This window comes from Schistocerca americana, chromosome X, assembly GCF_021461395.2.
Source record: "Schistocerca americana isolate TAMUIC-IGC-003095 chromosome X, iqSchAmer2.1, whole genome shotgun sequence".
Classification (NCBI taxonomy): Eukaryota; Metazoa; Arthropoda; class Insecta; order Orthoptera; family Acrididae; genus Schistocerca; species Schistocerca americana.
The window spans coordinates 783,711,343-783,723,566 of record NC_060130.1 but is presented as its reverse complement, the minus strand read 5'-3'; the positions used below and the strand labels follow the sequence as shown (position 1 = coordinate 783,723,566).

General features: G+C 42.5%; 1 protein-coding gene across 1 annotated transcript in view; it reads right to left on the bottom strand.

Moving 5' to 3' along the window:
• Window positions 1–12,224, bottom strand: part of LOC124556317 (alkaline phosphatase, tissue-nonspecific isozyme-like) — a 655,606-nt gene that overhangs the window by 196,315 nt on the left and 447,067 nt on the right. The window lies entirely within an intron of this gene.

Here is a 12,224-nt window from a genome sequence, read left to right as displayed (position 1 = left end):
CACTCGTCTGCCACTACGATTGATGAACTCTAGCATAGTGCTGTGGCAGCATTTAATGACTTATCCGTATCGGGCATCCAAGCTCAGATCGACTCGCTGCGCAGCCGAGTTGAGTCAGTTGCCTGAGGCCGCATCTCTGTGTAGAAAATTTCACACTCTGGATACCCCCAAGCACATAGAAACTTAACCATATATTATTCCTATTATACTGTGTATGCACTATAAGTAAGTTTTCGTTAGTTGCTACCCTTCCAGGTATTCTCGATAAAGTAAATTCAATGACGTACGAACTACGTGAGCCCGACTGGCCGTTATGGTTTTCCTGATTTAGGTTTTCCTTGATTTCCCTAAATCGCTTCAGGCAAGTGCCAAGATGGTTCCTTCGAAAGGGCGAGGCCGATTTTCCTTCTCCATCCTTCCCTAATCCGAGCTTGTGTTCCATCTCTAATGACCTCGTTCAGCCGGTATGCAACTGTCTCCACCTGATCAGTTAGGCCCCCCTTCTCCAGCACTGTGGAGCGCGATGAAGGTGAGAAAGGGAACACCTGAAATGGATCATAGAACAACAGTGTTGGGTTATCTTCACCAATGAGTGCAGTTTTGCCACCGCATTGTCCTGATGATCATAATAGCAGGATGTTGATTTGGCTAGGCACCTAGGTACGTGTCAGTCATACAGTCGAATCAGGAGCGCCCGAAGGTTTGCACGTCACTAGGGGCAGAGTATTTCTGTCTAAATGTGATTTAGAAATTTTGTGGACATTGTTATCTGTTCATCATTTTCTCCTATTGGTTCCTCGTCATTTTAATAAACATGCACGAGCTAATAGTATAACTGCAGCAAAACGTATTTTTAAATGTTAAGATATTGCTTTAGCCTGCCATTTATGTTATTTTGTTTTGGGTCGTCGTGAAGCCCTGTTCTCTTAGTTGACTGTTTTCCTCCCACTAAACATTTTGTTTGGTTAACAATTTCCACTTTTGCGCTTTTTAACCGCTACCACGAGCTTCACGTTTGGTTTTGTGAAACGTTCATTGTGCTCCCTGGTCATGCACAAACCATAGGATAATGTATCCATAGAACTGTACAGTTACTTTCAACACCTAAAAGATTATGCTTTCTACAGGAAACGTGCGTGGCAGTTTTAGGCTAATAGTTTTGTGATAATATTATGTTCGTATGTCAGACGAATCTCCATCGCCATCTAGGACAATCTGTGTAATTTGAGACAGTATCGGGACAGAATCCTCCAACCTCTTGTCCAGTCTACATTTGGGTGATCGATTCGGCTTACAATACGGCAATGCATGACACACCACAGCCATGAAAGTTAACATCTTCTTCCAGAAGGCATGAGTAAACCGAGTGAAATGGTGTACAGTATGTTTTGGAAACGTACGCTGCTGATTATGCTTGGAACCAGTTGAAACGTTAAGTAATAGCAGGAACAATCTTCGGACACAAGGTGATAGCAGGATGGCCACCATCGAAGAGTAAAAAAAGTTTGAGCCCAACCACCTCGTTGGTAGCATGGTAAGGACAAATCGGGCATATTGCAGTGTACGAGATGGAGGAGCACGGTACTGAATTTTATCAAAAAGCAAATGTTCAAATGTGTGTGAATTCCTAAGGGACCAAAGTGCTGAGGTCATCAGTCCCTAGACTTACACACTACTTAAACTAACTTATGCTAAGAACATACACAGACACACCCATGCCCGAAGGAGGACTCGAACCTCCGGCGGGAGCTGCCGCGCACTCAGTGACACGGCCACTCCGCGCGGCTATCCAAAAGCAGATTTTTAATTTACAGATATGCAATTTCAAACAGATTGTCTCTATTTTGTTAGTTCAGAGTAAAGTTAATTTTTGGTTTGTTAAGGCTTATTCTTGCATATTATCCTCCCTTTGAAACCAAGCCCACACAGTTTCGCTGATATGCAGGTGGTGTAAACCTTTTTCAGTAGTTAACATCGTACTCGCAGTTTTCTAAAAAGTGTAGAGATGAAGAAGCCACATCGTTCAATGCGGAATGGGACTGAATGGCCGAACGTGGATTTGGAGCGTCGTCCTCCAAAATGCGAGTCCAATGTTGGCCGCTTCAGCTTGGGGGTCTTAGACCTACAGCACAACATCTGCTTCAAGGGCCTACGTTAACAATTCTGGAATGTGCAAGATAATTTATAAAGTATTGCCTCACAAATAATATCCTCGACTTCTTAGATAAGCTACTGAAATAGTTTGACTGACACGTTCAACTCATGCTTGTGTACCTTTTTCTATTATACAAATATAAGGTCCCACTAGTATACGAATTTAACAGAATTTGGCTTGCGTAACGCTATGTGTTTAGTTGTTTCAAGAAACATTGTTACATAAATATTGTAAACGTCGAATGTGAATAAACTCGGCCAGACTTTAACTAATTCGTACTATTTTTATTAATACAGCTTGAAAATCTCATTAATCTTGATGTTCGATAAACGTATTGAAAGCTCTAATTTTTACCAATGAAACAGCAAAAGCAGCGGTTCTTGCAGCTGTTGTAGCAATAAATCCACATTGCAATCTATGTTCGGACAGTTCTGTAGGAAATCTTACCAGAAAAGAGACTGTCGGTCCAAAATATTGTTGTTATATGTCAAGTGGATCAAATTCGAATATAATGATTCGTCTGAAAGTCTTCAAATCATCAAACCATCATCTCCAAAGTATAAAATTTTTGCGGCAAACGTGTGTATGGTACTGTAGGGAAGAAACGGTTAAGTTTCACACCAATACTCCCACGTTATGCGCAAAATAAAATTAACGCTACCAGCGAGAAAACGTGTTTCATAATGTAGTGTAAAGGTAAACGTGAATTGGACATATTTCTCTGGTTGTTACGATACAAGGCCAAACTATTGGGGTTGAGTACTGTTGCACATTTAGCGGCTAAATGTCAAGTACCGTATCCTAAGCATTCTCTTGAGGACAGATACGTCGTACTAAGAAACAGATTTCAGTACAAGGAAAAACCAGTCCAAAGCTGCAAATTTCACTTTTTTTCACTCGGTGACTACTTTCGGACCGAGACTCATTTTCAAATCATCGTAAAATAATCAAAAATTGTTTTTGAACTGTCGAAAACACCGTTTTTGACAACGTTACGATGATTCGAAAATGGGTCCCGGTCCGAAAATAGTCATCAAGTGAATAAAAAATATGAAATTTGCAGCTTTGGACTGGTTTTTCGTTGAACTGATTAACAGAAGTTGCTGGTCCACAGCTATTCGAGCACGCTGGAAATTTGTAGAAATAGATTTCTCGGCTTTCAGGGGAAGGAATGAGCAGTCTAGGTAATATATGGTCATGTTTTCTTCTTATTACATTATTCTGCAAGTGGTGCATTGGAAGTATAGTTTGTGTAGCAATGGTCGCTGCTAAGGGAACCCACAAACAATTACTATAGCAGACTAGACGACTGACTACGTGCAATGGACCCTCACACAACAGACCCTTCTCTAGGTACAATTCGAAACACTTGGCGGAATATGACACGTACTGCAAATCTTCTCATGAGATGGTAGCCACATGCAACTTCACTGACTTTAAACTGAATCAAAATTTGCTATTACAAAACAATTTATTTGTGTTTTATCTAGTTGTGTTTTGACAAGCATCTAAATGTTTGGAACATGGCTGCAGGCCTTCTCATCATTTTAGTTTAATGCAGGGCTAATAAACTGCATATGTATGATATTTGCAGAGATCACTGTATTCCTTGTGAAATTAAAGATGCCCACTTGTCACCTCCTACGATCGTGCCCCAAGTTCCTTTAATTTCAACCGAGCGAGGGAGCAGAAGTTAGCACACTGGACTCTCACTCGGAAGGCGGCGGTTCAAATCCGCCTCTAGCCATTCAGCTTTAGATTTTCCGTGATTTTCCTAAATCGCTCCAGGCAAATACTGGGATGGTTCCTTTCAACGGGCAAGGCCGATTTCCTTCCCCATCCTTGAAAAATTAAGAGCTTCTTCTCCGTCTCTAATGACTTCAATGTCGACGTGTTGTTAAGGTCTCATCTTCCTCTCTTTGTTTCCTTTATTCGACGTGAATATATATACAGGATACCCAAGTCCGTAGCAGAGGTCGCTCGCGCACTCCTGTGCTTTGGCGCTCGACTCGGAGGTAGGCCGATTCACATTGCATCTTAATAGTGATCGTTATGTCAAATTTCGGACAGGAGAAGTTTGTGTAACGTTCCAAGATAACGTATACGCTATTGTTCAAGAGTGAAGCATATTGACTAAAATATGACATATTGCCTTATCAGGATGCCAGAAGGATTACTGAACAAGCTTCAACTTAATCACAAAACATGTGGCATACAACAGTGTCCCAAGCATTATGTTAAAAAAGTTCTCATAGCTAAGATACACCTTTGTAAGAAATATCAGAATTGGGAAATTTGTTCCACATCAAAATAAGCGTCTAGTAGTGGATATGGTTACCCCTAACAGCCACACAGGCTGCACAGTAATGTGACATGCTCTCTACAGAATGGTTCAGGAGCTGTCTTGGCACTCCTGAGCAAGAGCAGTGCGGAAGTCTGGAACTGAACTTAGTAGAGTCTGAAGTAATGCAATTCGCCTTCCTAACGCATGCTTGGTATGTTCTGTGGGATTCAGATCCGCGGACGTCGCTGGTAAATCCATGCGAATTGATCTTCTCCTTCAACAAATTCACGCACCAGAGCATTTCGATACGAACGGACGTCATCGGCCATAAAGAGGAAGTCTGGACTAAGTGCACCACTGAAAAGGCAAAGATGTGGTAGGAGTACCTCATCCCTGTACCTCTCGGGGTTTACTGTGTACCTCCGAGCACCAATGAAGATGTGCAGCTTCGTACGGTCATTCAGTACGATGCCTCCCCACACCATGACGCCGTCACCACTAAACTGGTCTCTTTCCACGATGTTCCTGGGCTACCATGTGCTCTTCACAGTAATGTGCAACGAGAATCATTTCTCAAACTGAAACGGGATTCTTCTACAAAGAGCACGTTCCTCCACTCATTCATGGTTCAATTCTGATGCTGCCGACTCTACAACACACTTGTCCGTCTCTGTGATGGAGTGAGGGGATGCACACGGCCGGCCGTCTAGCAAACAGTCCTGCTGTTCTGAGCCGCCGATACACAATTTTTCGGGAAATAGTAATTCAAAAATGGTTCAAATGGCTCTGAGCACTATGGGACTTACCTGCTGTGGTCATCAGTCCCCTAGAACATAGAACTACTTAAACCTAACTGACCTAAGGACATCACACATCCATGCCCGAGGCAGGATTCGAACCTGCGACCGTAGCGGCCACGCGGTTCCAGACTTTAGCGCCTAGGACCGCAAGGCCACTCTGGCCGGCAATAGTAATTCCTGAGACAGCTGTAAGCTCTGCAGTCAATTGTCTTGCAATTGTACTCCGATGTGGTCAGCAGTTACAGCTAGATAACGGTCCTGCTATGATGTGGTTGTGTTTGATCGTCCTTGTACTGGCCTACGACGAATATCTCCTGTGTCTCGAAACCGTCACCAAAGCCTTGATACTACACTTTGTGGCACATCCAATGATGGCCGGCCGCGGTAGCCGGGCGGTTCTCGGCGCTTCAGTCCAGAACCGCGCGACTGCTACGGTCGCAGGTTCGAATCCTGCCTCGGCCATGGATGTGTGGGATGTCCTTAGGTTAGTTAGGTTTAAGTAGTTCTACGTTCTAGAGAACTGATGACCTCAGATGTTAAGTCACATAGCGCTCAGAGGCATTTGAACCATTTTTGAACATCCAATGATACTGAGACTTAGGCCTGTGTCTGGTCTGCTTCCAGGAGCTTCGCTAAGTGACTATACTCTGCTCAAGACTGAGACATGAGTGGTCTCATGAACTGTTTGTGTTTACCTTTCGGTTGCGCTGTTGCCCACAGAGCCAACAGTAGTGTAAGTTAATATTTACGGTGATGTTTGCTGATTGCCCACCTTTTCTCTTTTCATTTTCGAAAAAAGTGTGTGTGAAACCTTATGGGACTTAACTGCTAATGTCATCAGTCCCTAAGCTTACACACTACTTAACCAAAATTATCCTAAAGACAAACACATATTCCCATGCCCGAGGAAGGACTCGAACCTCCGCCAGGACCAGCCGCACAGTCCATGACTTCAGCGCCTGAGACCGCTCGGATAATCCCGCGCGGCTTCATTTTCGAGTTTTCATGATTATACTTAACTTTTGGACACTAGTGTACATGGTATAGTTCTAAGAACGTTATAACAGCCGGAAACAGTATTACATAGGTGACATGTCTATCAAGAAAAGGAAGCTCGTCGCACGAGACAGCCTGTCCATTAAGGCCAAGTACTGTATCTGGAGCAGGAAATTAATTTTGAGAAACAAGCTAGAGCGTTTTTGAGACTTGAAGCAACGTTACCTCTGGTGAAACACAGGAGCATCTGCACGGGCGTACAAAAGCAATTAGAAGTTAATTAAAGCCAAAGTTTTACGCGAACTAAATTCCCAGATAATTAACTTCCAGGCCTTATCCTTTGTTTGTGTTTGTTCTTTGAGGAAATTGTTTTTATCATGCACTTCCGGGGGTTAAAGCACACACCCAGTCTTTATTGTTTGACCATGCGGGGTGCGGTGGTAGGTACACAAGATTATCAAAGATCGCGCTTAAATAATAAATCCTAGGCATTAAACATAGCTTATTTTGTAATCATCCACTTGAATCTTATTTATCGTCTAGCTGTTTAACATCTGTGTTTAGCTACATTGTTAGTTTCCGTCAATGAAGTTCTGTTCCTTTCTTCTTTACTCCCCAGTTACGCCAAATTTGAGATTTTTGTGTTTATAGGCTTTCCGAAACACTCACCACTCTTTCTGCTTCGAGTCATAGTTCAAAATGACTGTTCTATGAATTTAGTGATATATTCATTGACAAGATTATTGGTAGCAACATCGATGAACGAGCGGCCAAATCCTTGCGGTTAATGATTCTAGAAGCAATCTCTTTCATTCTTCCAATCTTGTCATAGTATATTAGATCGTTGATATACACAGTTCTACCCTTAGCTATGTCGTTTCATGAAAAGTTGTGTGAGATCAGTGACTCTGTAACAGAAATTTGACTTCATTTAAAATAATACAATTGTCTGATTAATAATCAGGAGCAAATACAGTATAAGGTGCGATCAAAAAGTTTCCATTAGAAAGCGTTGCTGCAGCATATATGCAACCCACGCGACTCCGATGCGGGTATTTAAGCACCGACTTGTACGCAACGGTTTAGTGTGGTATTCGAACGGAAATTTTTTGTTCGCCTCTAATATTATGAGTAAGAAACATATGCATTTATTATAGCACAATAACGTGTTGGATTTGAGAACGGTATTTCGGAACACATTTTGTGCGGCTAAATAAAATATGTTATCAGCTTACAAGTAAAGCTGCCGATTAAATTTCTGGCAAAATCATGCACGCAAGTAACATACAGGGTGTTTCAGAAGTGATGATCAATATTCGGGGATTTGACAGGAATGATCATTAGAAACAAAAAAGTCAAGTAAACGTGGGCTCTAAAGCGCATATCTTAAGAGCTAAGAGCAATTCTTGATCTTCGATACTACGAAACAAATCTCTTCTACTGCAAGCTCTTTGCTTTCCATATTTTGGGAAATGGTAGTATGGACCAAAATAAGAAAAAACTGCCCAGTAAACATGTGCTCTAAAATGCATACCTTAAGAGCGAAGAGCACTTGTTCATCTTCGCTACTTTGAAAAACAATGCTTGCAATGAACAGGTGCTTATAACTTTTAAGGTATGCATTTTACAGCACATGTTTATCGAACATTTTTTTCATGTTTTGGTCCATACTAAAACTTCCCAAAATATGGAAAGCAAAGAACTTGCAGTAAGAGAGATTTATTTCACAGCATCGAAGACCAAGAATTGCTCATAGCTCTTAAGGTATGTGTTTTAGAGCCTATGTTTACTTGATTTTTTTGTTTAGAATGACCATTCCTGTCATATCCCTGAATATGATCGGGAATGGATCCTAATTACTGACATTAGAGCAAATATAGAGCGAAACAACCTAGTCTTACACAGGGGAAATCAAATAAATTCTGGACTCGTGGATAAAAAAGACGATTAGATTGAAACCCTTGTCGAGAGTAATATTTTTTGGGGAGAAGCTCTGGCTCGTTAGAAAAAGCGGGGAGGAACGGATTGGACTTTACATTACTTAAGGAGGTATCTGGACTTTGAGAAGGTTTAGAACAAAAACAAAATGCCTACATCGTTACCAGCGTACGACTCACTGAGACCGTATGTGAGTGAGTGTGTTTTTTATACTTAACATTTTGGTTCTTATCCTGATGACTAGGGGAAGGACGGGAATCATAACTGCAAGGTCGGAGAGGATTTGTATGTAATCTTCCTCTCGCTTAGCATATTGAACACCCCGTTCTCATCCATCTCAAGTCTGAACGTTACGTCAGCAATCTTGCTGCCAGCGTTAGTCAGTGATGATATTATGCTATATATCTTGATCAGATATTCGTTTCAGTTTTACGAGGTATCAGTTAGGATAATGTACAGATCCCTTAAAGTTTTTTCATATACTTTTGTGTTTTGAAGGGAGTTGATCACACACAACTTTCAGACTAACATAAAAATGAATTTTATCCATAGTGGACATAAAAATCCTCTAAGAGATTGGAAAACACTTAAAGGAATTGTTCAGACTAGCTGGCAGCAGAGCTACGCCTTTAATAGCCGAAATCTAAACGAGATCCAATTGACTCTTAATGAGAGGAGTTTTGACTCTGTGACGAGCAGGGTTTTTCTGGATATCGAACTTCTAGCAATATTAAATAAGACAGAGAAGAGGAACGGGTTGGTGGTTCGGGCCTTGCAACATATGTCCGTGCCAGCACACCCCTGTCCCTTTAACAAAGCCGCAGAAGTGGCACTGTCCCTTGTATCCTTTTCAGTGCACGGTTCACACATTTTTTCCTCTGTATCGAATTTTACAGTCCTTAACTCAACTTTCAGTAAGAAATAACAAAACTGAAGCATATACAGTTGGCGATTGAGTATTTCTTCAGATTACTTTGGTAGCTGTAACTTACTGTATTAGCCATAGACAGTAAGTACAAGGGGCGAATAAAAAGTTTCCGTGCGAACGCCACACTAATACCTTGCCTACCTGTCGGTGCTTATATACGCGCATCGGAGTCGCTCTGGGTTGCGTATACGCTGCAGCAACGCCTTCAGACGGGAACTTTTGGATCACTCTTTATACTTGTCTCATGGAATCGGGGAGCAACGTACTACAGCAATTAGGATCCTGGACTCATAATTAAGAGACATGGGATTCCAATCTACTGCCGACGGCTCTGATTTGGATTACCCGTAGTTCACAACATTTCTTCGGGAGAATACAGTAATGGTTGCTTAAATAAGGCAACGGCGGATTTCCTTCCCTGTTCTTGTTCATAACAACTAGCGTCTGTCTCTAATGGCTTTGATATTGACAGAACGCTACCTCTAGCTTCCTTCCTTCCTTCCATCCCCTAGACAGAAAACCTGTCTCCAGCAGCACTAACGACGTGGAAAGTGAGATGCATCGGCACTGGAGACGCTGCTGCTGTCGGGAGGGATTTACGAGTAAAGTAGGAGAATATACTGGCCAGTCATTGGCCAATTCCCTTTTCTGTTGTACAGGAAGATTCAGATGCCTCCACCCTATAGGTTTACTACAACGCGAAACGCCTTCAAAAACCACATGCAGGATTTTCATTTTCTCTCGCTCGCTACGAGCAAACTATTGCACCTACAGAAAAAAAGGCCCGCAGCTCGTGGTCGTGCGGTAGTGTTCTCGCTTCCCACGCCCGGATTCCCGGGTTCGATTCCCGGCGGGCTCAGGAATTTTCTCTGCCTCGTGATGGCTGGGTGTTGTGTGATGTCCTTAGGTTAGTTAGGTTTAAGTAGTTCTAAGTTCTAGGGGACTGATGTCCATAGATGTTAAGTCCCACAGTGCTCAGAGCCATTTGAACCATTTGAACCAGAAAAAAAAAATGAACAGGACCCTTTGTAGGAAATTTTGTACTACATTATGTTTTCGCTAGAGACCGTAGTTTTCGAATTGTTCAAGAAAAACGCACAAAAGTGACCTTCAACTGCGTTTTTTCTCGAATGACTCGAAAAATGTGGGCTCCAACGAAAACGCGTCCCAATACAGTAACCACATTAGATATCCTACAAAAAGGACCCACCTTTTTTTCTGTAGGACTAATAGCTTTTGCATAGTAAGCGACAAAGTGTGAAAATTTTGCGCGTGGTTTTTGAAGGCGTCGTGGGTTGCACAAAACCCGTAGGTAGGGGCAGCTGAATCGCCCTTTATAATGACCGAGCGTCTGTATGTCAAGAAAATGTACGGAGGAGAGTTGTGCTGCAATAGTGTCGGTGTGCTCTGGATCTCGTGGAAAATACAGAGCAAAGAGGCAGAATATTGGTTTATGAAAAGAATGCTCAAATGGTTCAAATGGCTCTGAGCACTATGGGACTTAACATCTGAGGTCATCAGTCCCCTAGAACGTAGAACTACTTAAACCTAACCAACCTAAGGAAATCACACACATCCATGCCCGAGGCAGGATTCGAACCTGCGACCGTGGCATGTGTGAATGCGACCAAGTAAACAAAATTCAGCTGGAATATGTAAGTACAGTTCACTAGTATTTAGTAGAGTGATATGGTATGAGTCCCATCATCGACTGCTTTAGTTGACAAGTGAGGACAGGACAAAGCCTAACTCAGACATTTCCCTGTTTCGCAGCAACGACATTATTGCGTAGTATGTCGTGAGGTCAAGGAGTAATTAACTATGTGCGAGAAAAGAGTGTGCTTTCGAGCCCACAGGAGATATTAACTACTTCCCACCATCGTCTGTGCCCCAGGGTGAGAGATTGAGGACGGACGCTTTAGTCTTAAAGACAGTACTTAATAATGATGACAAACCTTAGTCAGAAATTAAAATGTTTTTGAGATATATTTAGAGCAAATATCGTGTAAGTGGCAATCGAAAAGTTTCCAATCTAAGGCCGCGCTAGTGTCGCGCGGAGTGACTGCGCGGTTTAAGGCGCCATATCACGGATTGCGCTGCCCCTCCCGCCGGAGGTTCGAGTCCTCCCTCGGGCATGAGTGTGTGTGTTCTTCAGAGATAAGTTAGTTTAAGTACTGTATAGGGACCGATGCTGTTCATTTTGGAACACAACCTACGACCAGGCTTAGAGACAGAAGTGATGACACTTTCTGCAGGACCTGACCATCATTTTGCAGGACAATGCTAAAGCACGTACAGTGCAAGCTGTTACTGATTTGTTTGACTGATGGGGCTGCTAAGTGCTATACCACCTACTGCACTCCCCTGACTTAAGTCCTCAAGCGTTCAACTCGATTTCTAAATTGAAGGAAACACTTCGCGGCATTCGCTTCAGAACTGTTCAAATTCGTAAGGCAATAGACAGCGCTGCTCGAACTGTCAACATAACTGGCACTGCTAAGAGTATTCTACGACTTCCACATCGCTGGCACCGGGTTATACTCAATACTGGTGACTACTTTGAAGGTCAGTAAAACTTTGAATAATGTATCTATTTTGTACGAGCTGTAAATAAATAGTTGCCACTATTAAAGTTCCAACCCTCGTATTTATCGCGAGTGGTAGCGAGTGAAGAGTTGTTCGCGGTGGTACGACGCAGAGTCACATGAAGAGAAGCCGCACCAGGAGAGGTCGCAGCCTGCCCTGACCGTGCTAGTAGCACCGGAGGAGATTTTGGTATTAATCGAGGATTTTTGGTAATTTGCCTTTTTGCTGCGCGTAGCTGTTGCTTGCTTGCGCACTGGGGGATTTTGTCAGATTCGTGAATAGCACATTGAAAGTAATATTAGTATCTTTGTTGTGAGCAGATATGTTATTATTGGTTACAGATATTGTGGTTTTGTGTTAGCAGAAGCGCCAACACCGTGTTACGAGTGGATGCAGAAACGCACGCGTTTTAGCTCACGCAGGCTGGCGTGAGGAGGGAAGAACTATACTGACGTGAGGTCTGGAACATGACAAGGAATTAGAATTCAGAAAGCGGACGTAATTAGTTTGATACTTAACTTTAATCCATTAATGATG